At 45.1% G+C, this 14,557-nt stretch overlaps 1 long non-coding RNA gene across 1 annotated transcript; it reads right to left on the bottom strand.

Moving 5' to 3' along the window:
* Positions 1-6,991: 6,991 nt before the first annotated feature.
* Gm41053 lies at positions 6,992-13,628 on the bottom strand. Its single transcript, XR_873936.1, has 3 exons — positions 13,432-13,628; positions 8,096-8,211; positions 6,992-7,201 (listed from the first exon to the last, which is right to left on the bottom strand). It is a non-coding gene; the product is annotated as a predicted gene, 41053 (long non-coding RNA).
* Positions 13,629-14,557: the final 929 nt, after the last annotated feature.

The raw sequence follows: 14,557 nt of genomic DNA, 5'->3' as shown, positions 1-14,557 counted from the left end.
ACTTTATACCTTAGGCTAAGTAATGCAAAACTAGAGAGGATTATGCCAGCCAGTTCTCAAGGACAGAAATTCAGTATCTGGTGAGACACCCTTCTCTCCTTCAAAGAGGATGCTTTGTTGAGCATCTTCCCAGGGCACAAGGGCCAAACAGGATCCCACATGATAGCACTAATTGCATTTGTGAGAACCCCCTAAAGAACCTCCTTCGTGATACTATCACATCTGGGAGCGTGCATACTTGTGAGATACAACTGGAGCATAACACTCACCTTTAGTAATTTTCCAAGGTTGGGTGGTAATATACTCTATATGATAATTTTCTCCTGTATCTTTTCTGCTCCCATTCAGTTTCTCCTTTGTTTGCTTGTATTTTCCCAACTATTTGATCATCAAATATTGGATACAGACTAGTACATCTCTTCAGATCTTTTGTAATAGGCGTTGTGTGGCGCAGTGGCTTCTCCTGTCCCTCGTGAATCAAGACTCTTCTGTTTCAGATCCCCCCCACCCCCCACCGACCCCCACCCACCCCCCACCTTCCTGCTGCATACACACCTGCAGATTACTGACTGCTAAGGTTTAAATCCTGGTTGGTTTGATTCCATCCCATTTTAAATGGCAGGATTCACTAAATTTTGACTTCTCTGGGAGACTCGCCTCTGGGAGACGACTTCTGTCTCTAGGCTTCGGCAGACTAGACACAAGTCTGTCTATCTGAAGAAAGGGGAAGATAGCAAATGTTTCCATGTGGGAGGAGGCCCATTGTCTTGCTACAGCTTTGGCTAGAAGTAGAATAGGATGGAAAAGACTCAAAACATGTGGCCATCCCACTTTCTACAGAAGAAAAGTTGGGTTCTGCCACAGTGGTGTGTCTTAGTGGTGTGTCAGCCATTCTCCTTCATGTATCAGAGCTGACTCTAGATTTAAACACGTCCAAACAGTTAAATGCCCAGAAACACATGCTAGCCTTACATATTTGGTACATTTGTAACTTTTGGGGTCTAGAATATCTGCTACAAAAACCCCATAACTTTTTAAAAAGCCATGAATGTATCAAGGTCTGGCTTCTTCTGTGGTCATCTTAATTGCAAAATTGACTATACAGCAAATCTAATCAACTGTGCATAATTCAATTCAGTCATCAACTGAAAATATCAAGACTTTTTCTTCGAATCCATGCGGCTGCCGATGTGCCAAGAAACATAACTCGGCGTCACGGTCTGCTACACATGGGCTGCGGTTAATTCCCAGCCGTGGTAGCTGGATTCGCCACATTAGGCTTCCAGGCAGGGTCAGCTTATTCTTCACGTTGTCAGCAGTTAACACCTACTGTATACAGGAGCTAGCTGTTACCCTCTCCGTCCATTTCCAATCTCACACCTAAGCTGCTTAATGCTATCCATATATAAAAACACTGCGTGCACAACACCGCTGTGGGTCCCAGCATGCTTTTTATTCTACTTGCTGGAATAGTCTCCCTTTGTGTGCGCACTGTTCAAAAGCCTATGTAAATGTCCCCTTTCTTCTGAATTTTTCTCTAATTTTCCCAGTCCTTCTTAGTGTTTAGTTCTAGATTCTTAAGCCTCATCCATCCATAGCAGCCACCTCTTTATTTTATTTATTTTTTTATTTGTAGTATTTTTTTATTTAGGCGTATGCATTTGCCTGTGTGAGTCTATGAGCATCACGTTTGTGCAGGTGCCCGCGGAGGTCAAAGGGCATCAGATTCCTTAGAACTGGAGGAAGAGGTGTTTGTTGCCTGATGTGGGTGCTGGGAGCCAAACTGGGATCCTCTGTTAGAGCAGGAAGCTTTCAAACACCGAGTCATCTCTGCAGCCCCGAACCTCTTTGTTATTAATATAAATGTTAGTGGGTTGCTTCCTGTCTTGCAGTCAGTAGCTCTTCCATCAGATCGCATGCTTTGGAATGGAACTGTAGTCGTGGCTTTTACCACGACTTTACGTTTTATGCATGTTGCACAAGCACAGCCATCTACGTGTGCTCCCACAGAGCAGGGATCAAGTGCAGTTCTGTTTTCTTTGCATGTCGAACATGACAGTCGCCACTTGTACTGTAGGAAAAGCTAGGGAGGGCAGAAACTTCTCAGTCCTTCTAGAGAAGAGGCCTCATTTCCTCTCCCCCTCCCTCCCCCAAACTGCACTGCAGGAAGGCAGGCTGAGCTGGGAGGACAGCGTCCCTGTTCTCCATCTCCTCCATTCCGTGTTCGGAGAATATGCTCAGATGTTCCAACATGGCTGCGTTCAGACAGAAGGATCTAAACTTGTACCACACTGAGGCCCGCATGCTTGGTCTCCTTGCCCTTCAGACAGCGGACAACTGAGCAGGGGCCACATTGGAATTCGTTATGACGAGCACTGTGCTGCCCTCCTAACTAACAGGAGGAAAATCGCTCCTTGGTAGAAAGGATCTGTCTGTAAAGATTCGAATTGCGGTGTTTCAAACTCCGCATCATCTGAATGTCACCGACTCAGCATTACTTGTATTGTCGCTGTTCGGCGACTCCATGGATTTTTACAGTTAAGAATTAAGACTTCTGTGGTGTTTGCTCACAACCGAGGAGGCTGGAGCTTGTAAGGCAAGCCCTATTAAGACTGGCTAATTTCCCTGAAGCCCCAGGACTGCAAATTAGGTTGCTGCCACCAGGGTTTCCACTTGACTCAACTGTTCTCCAGGCTTGCGCTCTCTCTCTCTCTCTCTCTCTCTCTCTCTCTCTGCCGAAGCAAAACATTTAGCACACAATGCTGTCAATACCTTCAAGTGAGATAATGAATGTTGAGCAGGCTCGGTAAGTGTCCCCCCCATGGCGCTGCAGGGAGCCAAAGGCCTGGCAGTGGAACTCAGACAGTTGCGGGTCTCAAGGACTCCAGGGGAGAGAATAACCCCAAGACCTTAGCGGTTCCTCTAGGTGTGTGTGTGTGTGTGTGTGTGTGTGTGTGTGTGTGTGTGTGTACCAGCTTGGGACCAAGACCACATTTTTGCACATGCTAGATAAGCCCTCTACAACTAGGACTTATCTCCAGCTGGGTTTCCTCTGGGCAGCAGGAGACAGTAGCTTTCGTGTGTAGAGAATGAGCAATCTCGAGTCACCTTGCCCACAAGTGGGGTGAACAGAGCCGAGGGAAGGAAGACCAGGGAAGGAGCCACGTCCTGGAAGAGCATAGCCAAGAATAAAACTGCAGGAGCAGCTCTGCTGAGAGCCACCAGACACACAGGCTAGAGGAGCGCAGGCTCTAACTGGCTGTGCCACTGCTGTCCTGATCCATGCGAACTCCTTTGAAGGCCTTCAGCATCACTAGCCCTGGGGCACATCTCTAGTTAAGAGAGCACACTTCAGAATAGCCTGCCTGCCACCACATGCCTGGAGCATACACATAGGAAGAACTAAAGAAACAAAGTCAGAAGTCTAGGATTGATGTTCCCATCACAAAGGCACAGGGGCTGGCTCATAAGAGCCACATATTCAGCAATGTCATATTTGGACCAGATACTGCTGGAATGCACCACAGAATAGGCAAACAAGAGGGAGCTGGCAGGATGAGTCAATGGGTAAAGACACTTGTCAAGGCTGAGGACCTGAGTTCAAATCCTATTCTCACTTGGTGGAGAAGAAAACTGAATCTTGGCAACTGTTCTCTGTGCGTGCACACACACACACACACACACACACACACACACACACACAGACACTTAAAAGATTAAAAATCTTTGTGGTTGGGTTTTCTCCTCCTGGAGAGGCACCATTGCATATCAACCACCTCAGCCCTTTGAGTTTTTCCAGTTATCCAATTCTTAGCTGATACTGTTTCACACAGTCATTGATGGAAATAAAGTAACAGGCATGGAGGTTCTCTGCAAATCCTAAAGGTTCTCCAGGTGGCTGTTCATAGGAGTTGAAGTGATAATGTTACGTATAAAGTTGCATTGTCTATTAAAGTTAAAACACGCAATAGCCACCTTAATCAGAAGCGTCAAGGACAAGACTTTAGAAAGCATGCACTCCGGAGGCCCTGTATTTACAGAAGCTGAAATCCTTACTGGAAAGTTTTCTAAACCCCAATGCCTGGTTTTCTTCAGAGTGCAGTGAGTTCACTGTCACCTGAGCTAAAACAGCCAGTTTAATCCAGAGCAGGGTCTTAACCCAGCAGTTCAGATGCTGGGACTGAGGCAAAGCGTAACCACACGCCCTGTTTGTGTAGAGCCGGCTGCTCCAGCATCCTGCCTGGGTTAGCTTTCATTCTGCTGTTCCGTTCCCCCAGCAGTCCTAGTTTAGAAGACAGATGATGTTTATTTGACCCAGGTCTGCTCTCTTTGCTCAGTCGTTCTGTGTTGGCAGCCATCACCCTAGGGCATCACATGATATCTCTTCCTTTCTAGCTCCTGAAAGATCCAGCCTCTTCCAGGGCATGTCACAAAATATCCGTATCGGCTCCAGATGTCATCCCCTTACACCACTTCATCCAGTGGGACAGAGACACTCCCACCAGCATCTCCAACGTGGCTTCTGCTCGCCTCCGGGCTCCCACTGGTGCCATGTGACCATTCCACTAGGGAGGCTGCATTAGATGACAGACTCAGTAATACGGGCTCCAATTGTAGGTGGGAGACACTTCTACACAAATTGCGCATGGAGAATGAGGAAGGGACAAATGTGCCATGGAAAAGTGAGTGTCTCTTGGCATCGGAAGAGCTAGGTAGATAATGGGAGGTACGAAATGGTTTACCGTATGGCGAGGCAACAAAAAGTGATGGAGTGGAAACTGGTGCACCTGGCTTTGAGCTCCTCCACGGATGTGTTTGAAGGGTAGACTGTCCCTTGCATAGTTTCTGCCTCAGTTTCCTTTTCAGGAGAGTGGAAAATTAGAACCTCAGGATTTTAGAGTCGGGTTCACTCTGAATGTTGGATGTACGGATATCCTCTGAGACTTCAGGGTTACCAAGTCCAGCCTCCCCTCCCCTGGGTTTTCTCTCTAAGTGGAAAGGCAACTTACCTTGGCTTTGTTTCTAATGTTAAAAGGCTTCCACCATCAGTGAGGATTTGAAATATTCCGTTGCTCCTATTATGTCATATTCTTTAACTAGCCAACTTTCCCTACAGTTTACAACTTGTGTCAGACCCCAGGAAGATTTGCTTTTAGATTTTTTTTTCCCTGTGAACAAAACAAGTCATAAAACTAGATTTATATTATGGTTTCCTTACAGTTGCATTTCACCCCAAGTTTCTTAAATCAAGGAATTGACTAACATAATGGCCAAATGAATAAAACAGGGCAGCAATGAATGACTGCCTTTAGCAAACCGAGAGGAGCCTGATTATTTAAATATTCCTGGGTATATTAAGTGGAGCGAAAGGCTTAGAATCAAAAGTGAGAGGAATAGGCGGCAGAGTAAAAAAAAAAAAATGCCACCAAGCTGTAAATAAAATATGAAACTGGCTCAGAAAGGAAGCCTTACTGCGAAGTCAAACAGTGATGTATGGTCCATAATTGTGGGACGTTTGTAAAAGGTGACATGACACCTGTCAATTATCCATAGCAGCCAGGAAATGTAGATTACATGAATAATTCAGGAACCCAGTGCCCTTTGTTGCTAAGCTGTCCAAGCCCAGATCCATAAAGCGACTACTGATATGAAAGAGAAAAGGATGTTTCAATGGCAAGGGCCTTACGTTTGCGCGGAGATGTCTTCAGGGCGGGTTCTTTAGACTGCTGTGTTCCAGTTTTGTACTGGTAGCTGAATAATTAACAGATGGGACTTTTTCATGTGTGACAAAAGCTGGGGTTTGGGCTCTAGAAACTTTGTATATCCTACGAGAATATGTAGGATCATAAATATATTATTATGTATCTTAATCATCTTACCTTCCCAAATAGCGTGTGCTCTTTTTAAAAAGAATATTTCAGGACTGGGTGTGATGTTATGTGCCTGTCATCCTATCACTGAAGATATGGAGGCAGGAGGATCAGAAGTTCAAGGTCACCTGGGCTGAGAGTGAACCTGTTTCAAAACAAACAAACAAACAAACATGCAAACAAACACACACAAATAACCATTAACTGTGTAAGATTATCGGGTATAAGTGATAACAATATTTGTATGTAACAGGTAATTATCACATAAAATCTCTGAAAAAGGCCAAGTCTGAGCTTTTACTATAGATTCATGGAATTGAAGAATATTATATTTGGAAGGTCACTTAGAGGCAGCCTAGCAGTGGTTCCCAGAAGCCAGTGAAAAAGGCTAATGGCATAGCCCAGTGTATCCAATGCACAGCAGCATGTGGAAAGGCAAAACAACTACACAAAGTATCTTGTCTGGAACTCATTGGAACCCTGTAAGGAAACCTTTTAAAAAGAGCACATGCTATTTGGGAAGGTAAGATGATTAAGATACATAATAATATATTTATGATCCTGCATATTCTCGTAGGATATACAAAGTTTCTAGAGCCCAAACCCCAGCTTTTGTCACACATGAAAAAGTCCCATCTGTTAATTATTCAGTGGCAACCCAAGCAGGGGAAAAAACTTCCTTTTTTATCTTCACTAACTTTTAGGGGTAGTAGTTAGGATTGTAGATGACTAGAGTCAGCCTATTTAGTAATCCCTACTCTGTATCTATATGATGCATCCATTTCAAAGATGAGGCAAACGAGGTTCCAGAGAGATGAAGGGACTTGCTGAAGCCACAGAACCTGGCAGTGGTGAAGCTTGAAGGCAGCCTCAGACTCACATGCAAGACATACACACACGTACAACTGTTCAAGACAGCTTGACTGCCCAGGCCCGTGAGCATCCAGGACTTAGAGAAATACCATGTCTGTGGCTCTCAGAACCTGACAAGATAGCTAGAGAAAGGGAAATTATTTCATGTGTGACTGGAGCCAGAAGCCTCCTCTTTTTCCATCTCCTCCACAGCCATGTTAAGCACAAGGCCAGGGTCATAGGTCAGAGTTCAGAGAGAAGGTGGGGCCTTGGGATGCCCAGGGGACCAGGCAGGGAGTCACAGGGAACTGGATGGGGCCACTCCTCTCCTTTCATCCGTCTGCTTCCCTGGGCTACTGTAGGAGAAGCCTCATTGAAGTCAACAACAGAGGTGGTAAATTTGGGTGCATGCCCAGCCAACACTCTGGGGACAATTTTCCCACCTCCACAAAGATTGTTGGTTCCTTGTAGCTTCTTTCCTGCAGAGAAAGAAAGCAAAAACCTGGTTCCATTTCAGAATTTAAACACAGGAAAGAATGTTTTGTTACTATGTAGAGCCTCCCCCCATTTCCCATAGACCCATGACTTTCTTTCTCAATTTAGGCTTATTTTCAGGTGACCTCTGACCCTCTCTGGGATGTGCTGTGTACATCCACTGCACAGCGTTGGCACAGGCTTTCTCTATTGCTTGCCATTTTCCTGTAAGCCGGTAGTTTAGAGCAGTTTGGCTTTTAAAAAGGCTAACCTATCAGGACATGCAACGGGAAGGGGACGACACACGACACAGAGTACAGGGCAGCTAAACCTGGAGCTTTCTGTCTTTGCTATCAATCATCATGCGTAGAATGGATATATAATGAATTCTGCATAGAGATAATAGGACATTTTGGGTTTATTGTAAAGAGCTGAGGTTGAAAGGTCTCTATTTTGATTCTGGCAGTCGCAACTAAAGTAAAGCAGAAGATAGCGGGACATCTTGATGCTAAGGCTGCTTTGAGACCGCTTCTCTCAGTCCATATGTCACAGTATCCCTTTGACTGCAAAGCTGGGAGTTTCTTCCAACAAATGGATGTAGTTATTAAATGAGCCAATGATGGTCTAAACTAATTAATGCCATTCTAATAATGCTTAAATGTCTCTCAAGAGAAACCTGGAAAGCTCTTTCATAGAAAGAAACTAGAGGAGCGTGAGTGGCGAATGAGTGTCTCAGTAAATGAATTTACCTTCCCGAACCACAGGTTCATTGGTTAGGATGTGAGTTTTACAATGAAGGAAACAGGGTCTGTCTACGGGATGTTCATGACTAAGAATTTACCTGTCTGCCTGGCAAAGCCCTGGACTTTCCAGAAAACTGGGATGAAACAAGGGCTTACTCATGAGGTCTTCACCAGTGCACACGAGACCAGAGCTGGATGAGAGGTGAGAAGCTGAGCACAGAGGAACACCCCGAGCAGGAGGAATGGCCAAGCCAATGCTGAGGACCACCACACTGAAGAAATAGAAACAAAACACTCACTTAACGTGTTGAATAGCTTTACATCAACTTGATCCCAGCCAAAGTCATCTGAGAGGGGGGAACCACAATTAAGAAGATGTCTCCATATAATTAGGCTGTAGGAAGCTTGTGGGGCATTTTCTTAATTAGTGATTGATGGGGGAGGGCCTAGCCCATTGTGGGAGGGGCCATCTTTGAGTCCTGGGTTGGCCTGGGTTCTATAAGATGGTCCCGGGTTCTATAAGAGAGTGAGATGTGAAGGACACAGGGAGCAAACCAGTAAGCAGCATCCCTCCATGGCCTCTGCATCAGTTTCTGTCTCCAGGTGCCTGCCCTGCTGAGTTCTTGTCCTGACCTCCTACAATGGTTGACAGTGACATGGAAGTGTGAGCCAAATAAACTCTTTCCTCCCCCAGTTTGATTTTTGGTCACGGTGTTTCATCGCAACAATGAGAGTCTCAGCAAAGCCTTGGAAACTGACTCAGAGGATCCCACAATTCATCACTGTAAGCACGGGCAGAGATGCTGTCTGTAACACCTGATGCCCAGTTAACTTGGATTTTCAGACAAACCATTAATACGCAGGCGGATTTCTGAGTTCGAGGCCAGCCTGGTCTACAGAGTGACTTCCAGGACAGGCAGGGCTACACAGAGAAATCCTGTCTCAAAAAACCAAAAAAAAAAAAAAAAAGAGTTAACTGTTTTAGCTAAGGTCTCTACTGCTGGATCAGAGAGCACTTGTCTATGGCTCCTTCAGGAGGCTGGCCAGCGTAGAGGCCATCCAGAGTAGATGGCTGACACAAGGGGGCAGAGTGGAGGCTGTAGCCACGAGCTTCCATCTTAGATCTGGGGTGTCCCAGCTTGAATCACACAGCTCTGCCACTATCAAAGGGCTCCGAGTCTTAGTCTACTTATTAAAAAGACAAATGGAGATTAAAAACAAAACAAAATAAATGAACAAAACCGTTCACAACATAGAATTCTGATGTGAATGAAAAGTACTTATATAAAGTTTTTAGAATGGCTCTTGGGACAGCCGGAATATCTGCTGTAGATATTCCAACCACGGAAGCTTGGCAGACGCATGTGCCTTCAACACCTGGCAACGGCACTGCCAGATTCTTCTGATTAGCTTGAAATGCATACATTTTCCCCATTGATAAGGCTCTGCTCTAGCAGCAGCTCCTTTATTCTGTTGTTTTTCAGCACCGATGAGAATCATGTTCTGCTTTGAAGCATGTCCTTTTATACGATCAGGGGGGAAATGTTTTCCACACTAAACATGTGGTTTCCCCCTTCAGAGACAGATAGATTCCCTGAGCTTCTGTCCTCCATCCATGGCCCACTCAGCTGGACACCACTGTTTGACCTAAAAGTCCTCCTGTGTGTGCATCCACAAAATAGCAAAACGAAAGTCTACTTGCTAAGGGGGCTATGAAGCCCACCACAGTGTCACAGAGTGTGCTTGTTCTCTGGCCCAATAACTTTTCAAGGGGCCTTCTGGAAATGCCCCTATTTGAAACACAGCCCCAAATCCCATAGTTTGGAAGATTCTGCTCACTGGAGGCATCCCCTTCATGTCTTGCTCTCCATGGCGTTAGGAGCTGACTCCTTGGTGCTCTTGCTGGGTCCATGACAGACTTCTGTTGTCTCTCCCCTCCCATCTTGTGTGTGTGTGTGTGTGTGTGTGTATGTTTGATGAAGAAAGAAGCCTGAGAAGGCATGTGCCTAAAGCCAATGGACATCTTAACATAGTCCTGATTTTGAAAGAATAAGTAAATAAATGGGTAAATTCACAATGACTGTTAAAAAGTGCTTCTCCGATGACAAAGTGCCATGAAAAATGTGGCTTATTACTGAAGGCTGACAATTTTATTGCTGTTGTACAATTCTCCTGCCCTGTAGGACACTGTACACGGAACGGTTTGCATTTATTTTTGCAGATGGAAAGATTCTCTCGGTCATGTTCATATTCCTTCTTCTTTTGAAATAGAACCTTCCAGTAGCTTTACCTGAAAAACGTGTTTGTGAGGATGAGAAGGGTGCAGTAAAAAAAAAACAAAAACAAAAACAAAAAAACCTACACAGAACATAAGAGCTTCAGGAAACCAAAGAAACATCCAGATAAGATGTATATCATAAACCTGCTCTATGAAAAGCTGGGTTTCCACAGAATGTATACCAAAGTGACCACTGTGAGTCATTTCAACACTTGGGCCTCCATGTTCTGTGGGTGCCTTCAGCTTGTCTGCCGATATAATTGTGAGAGATCTGAAGCCTGGAAAGAGAGATCAGTGGACAAAGAGGTTCCTATGGAAATGAGTTTGAATTTTCAGCACCCAGGTAGAATGCCAGGTTTGACCCCAAACATCTACAACCTCAGTTGTAGTTCCTTCTCACAGAGAAAGAGACAGGCGGATCCCTCGAGCTTGCTGGCTAGGCAGTTTAGCTGAAATGGCAAGATCTAGATTCATCAAAGAAACCTGTCTCCAAAAATAATACAGAGAGCAATAAAACACAACACAACAGAAACCAACCAACAAACAAACAACTGTGGAAAGAAATTGAAGAAGACATAGTGATATGTCAATATACATCTCAGCAAGCACATGTGAATTAACATAATATGTTCCTGTACACACTCCCCACACACGGGGCTGGGAGCAGAGAGAGTGGGGGCAGGGAGGGAGGTGGAGAGACTGGTAAAATGATGTGTGGCGCAGAGAAGAACCATTTGAAGAGAGGGAAAGGGGTCTGACTCTGTGCTTTGTGGTGTCAATGGATATAGCTTTCCAAGACACAGGAGAGAAAACAACTCAGAAAAAAACTAGGCAAGGCAAAGAGACCGAGCACAAGCGCGGCGGGTACTAAAAGTGAAAAGAAGATCAAACAAGGAGGCTGGTTAAGTGAGGGCCAAGCCTCCAGCTTCTAGAGGGCCAATGATGGGTGGGTGGTTCACGGCATGCCCAAGTCTGTCTGCTGTTGGTGCAGAGGACCACAGGCCCCAGCACCAGGCAGGCCCTTTCTCCACTCGGGTGACACAACACACATGTGAGGATTGTAAGACGAGGCCCTTAGGGCTCTGCTCACAATAAAAACATTGTTTGAGCCCTTGACACATGACTCAGGGTGCATTGTATGTCTGACTGAAAAAAAAAAAAAAACCCGATGAGCTGTACCTACAAGCACTAACGTGTTGGCCAAGTTGAAAGTGGTGTCCTGTTACATAAGAACTACAAATACCTGGGCGCAAGCACCTTGTATGGGGCAGGCTGAACCCCTGGAGAGAGAGTGCCAGCCTCTCCACTGCCAGCTGAGAATCACCGTGCTTGGACTGGGTGTTTCGTTTTTGTTTTTAACCCAAGCTTTTTGGCAATGAGTCCTGAATGCCAAGTGGGGCCCCTGAACCCTGCCTGGCACAGGACTGTATTTTATAACATTATTCCTGTTTCTTCTCTTTTTGAAAACAAACAAACAAAAAAAGAGGTGGATAACAAAATAGGGGAAAGGAAAGAGTAATTAAAACACGTTTGTGCAAAACACTTGTGTGCTAAGCCTGCAAGAGATTGTTAAAAAACAAAACAAAACAAAACAAACAAAGACCAAAAGAAAAAGAAAAGAGCTTCTACCTAAATATAGGTTCAAATCTTGGTTTCGTCATGCTTTAGCTGTGGGTTCCCTGATAATTGTTCAATGTTCCTGAGCCTTAATTTTTTCATCTGTAAAATGGGCACAACAACATTACCAACCCCCAAGAGTTCATGTGAGAGCATGTGAGATATTCACAAAAAATGGAGCTTGGCTTCACACGCAGTGCCTGGAGCCTTGAAGACATTAGCAAGGATTACCCATACAATAAGGGAGTTGCCCCCCTCCAGTTCCCTCCAGGGATGCTAAGACTGAAAGAAAATATCAGCAAGATAGCGTCTTGAACAATACCCATTCCCTGCTGGGGGTAGGGTAGTGTACTGTCTGACAACACTGAGCATGGGGTTGGAAGTTTAGACTCATCTCACTACTTAAGACTCGAGGAAGGTTAAATCCTGCCCAGTGTGTCTTCCCTTCCAGCCCAATAGATATTCCCCTTACTCCACTTTCTGCCTGCAGCAAGAAGGCTGAGACCCTCTATGGGTTGTGGGAGTAACTCCTGTTTCCACTGGTCTGCGATCCAGCAGACTGACTGAGCAAGGAAAAGAAAGATGGTGACACACTCCTGTTATCCCACACTTGGGAGGTTGAAGCACGAAGGTCAAGAGTTCAAAGCTAACTTAGGCTACATTTTAAGGCTGGGTCTCAAGGGAAAATGAAGAGTAAAGAAAAACAGAAACAAACAAACAAAGAAACATATTCACTTCTGCAGAGACCATGTCCCATATATACTAGAGGAAAACTGGACAAATTCCTCTACTGTTTGGCCTGAGGACTGTGAGCACAGTTTTAAAAAAATATTAAAAATAACTAAAATAAAAATAGTGTTGAAATTGTAAACAATCCAGAGGAAAATAAATAGAAAAGTTAATCAATTCTAACTTATAAGTATTATTATTAGCATTGTATTTTTCTTGTCTAATATTCTGCCTGTGTACATTAAGTAAAATATATGTATCTGTTTTTATAAAATACAACCAAACATGCATGCTGTCTTATGACTTCCGTCACGTGACAACCTTTTGTTTATATTTTTCCACATCATTAAAGTTTCCTCCATAATCTGCAGCTTGATTTTAATGGCTGCTTGTTTTTTCCACACTGTACAGAGCCAGCCTTCTATTGCTGCACATTTTGGCTGTTCCCGGTCCCCCCATTGTAAGTATTGACAGGCTTTTGGAGAATAATGAAAGGCTCAAATGTTTGGCTTGGTTTCTCTCTTTGGGTAGAGTCAGTCTTTTCTTCCTCTTTGTATCCTTTAGCTTTTGGGTGGAGGCCCAGAGAGCTCCGCAAGGGGTAGTGTGTGTTTAAGAAACTCAGCTAAGGAAACAAACTGATTGCAAAGAGCTCTGAACTCCGAGCTCTGGGAAAATGCTGAACATTGTAATTGGCCTAACGCTGCTGCTCCCGTGAGAGATGCCATCTCCCTTGGCCTCCAAAGTCCTGGCGGGGATTGTAACTTTTCGCATCCAGCTGATGACAGATAGCTATTCAGCACTTCAACAGTTAGGTGCAACCCTCAGTATATTCCCTCAAGCCTTTCAAGTACTCTTTGCATAGGCTCACCATGTTGTCCTTGGAGACGAAAAGCCAAGCAGGATGACACCAGCAGAACAGGACTGCTGGCTTGAGGTTTCATCTAAAACGATGGCCTCTTGGACAGGGCTGAAGCGGCCCTCCCTGAGCCAGGCTGTGGGTCAATGTTGACTCAGGAAAGCATGCCACTGATGAGCCACGGGCATGCCAGAGAACTGCGCAGTTCATGCCAACGAGTAACCTCATACGATAATCAAGCACGAGCCAATCTGTGGACGCTTTGCGTAACAGCATATTTGGATTTGGGGCTTAGCTTTCAGGGTTTTAAGTTTCACATTTGCCTGAGCATACTCCCAGCCTCCTGGGGCCCCTCCTGGGTGCCCTGTCTCTGCTTGCAAACGGAGAGAGCAGTTCTTCTAAGAGCAAGGACTTGGCTCTCCTCTGCAGGTAACACAGAGCTCAGCCAGGGTTCAGCTGTCTCTCTTTTGGCTGAGCCTCTTTCCGGCCTGCGCTACTTCTGCACACAACCTGATTCTTGCTGATGGGTCAGCAGTGTGGCCTTTTGTAATTCTTAATAGACAGCCTTGGCATTGTCATAACCTTGGATCCACCTTAACATTGAGATTTGTTGACTGGCATCTGCTAATATAACAAATTCTGTGTAGTCACCGCTCTAGTAACTGGCAAAGCATTACTGAACCAGCAAGCATGTGGTCTGCCAACAGCTCCCGAAAGGACAAAGAGGCTTACACATATTAAGGTCCCTGACTCCTCCACTGTGCTGATCTGCGTGGTGGTGATACCAGCCGTTCTCCTTCGAATAATGACTGCGGAACGACTGCCATGGTCTGGGTTCTCTTTGAGTTTGAGGTCAAAGACCTAGGTGGTTCACTCACCCATCCTGTCTGTACTGTCTCCCAGGTTGTGGGTGTTTGTATACTCAAGACGACAATAAACATGAGAGTTCAAACAGCAATAATTTTAGCAACAATGGCAAGCTAATGACTATTGAAGAGTCTTCCAGTGGAAGAACCATTTACTTGTATTCAAACCCTAAGTAAAAAGAAACTGTTCCCTTAAGGTAGGGCCCAGTGCTGAGCAGGGACTCTGCTCTTCCCCCAGGGACATAAGGTTGAAGACACAGACTGCTCAGGAG

The sequence above is a fragment of the Mus musculus genome, chromosome 13 (assembly GCF_000001635.26).
Source record: "Mus musculus strain C57BL/6J chromosome 13, GRCm38.p6 C57BL/6J".
Classification (NCBI taxonomy): domain Eukaryota; kingdom Metazoa; phylum Chordata; class Mammalia; order Rodentia; family Muridae; genus Mus; species Mus musculus.
Note: the sequence above shows the minus strand (reverse complement) of the source record. Positions and strands in the feature narration are given on the sequence as shown.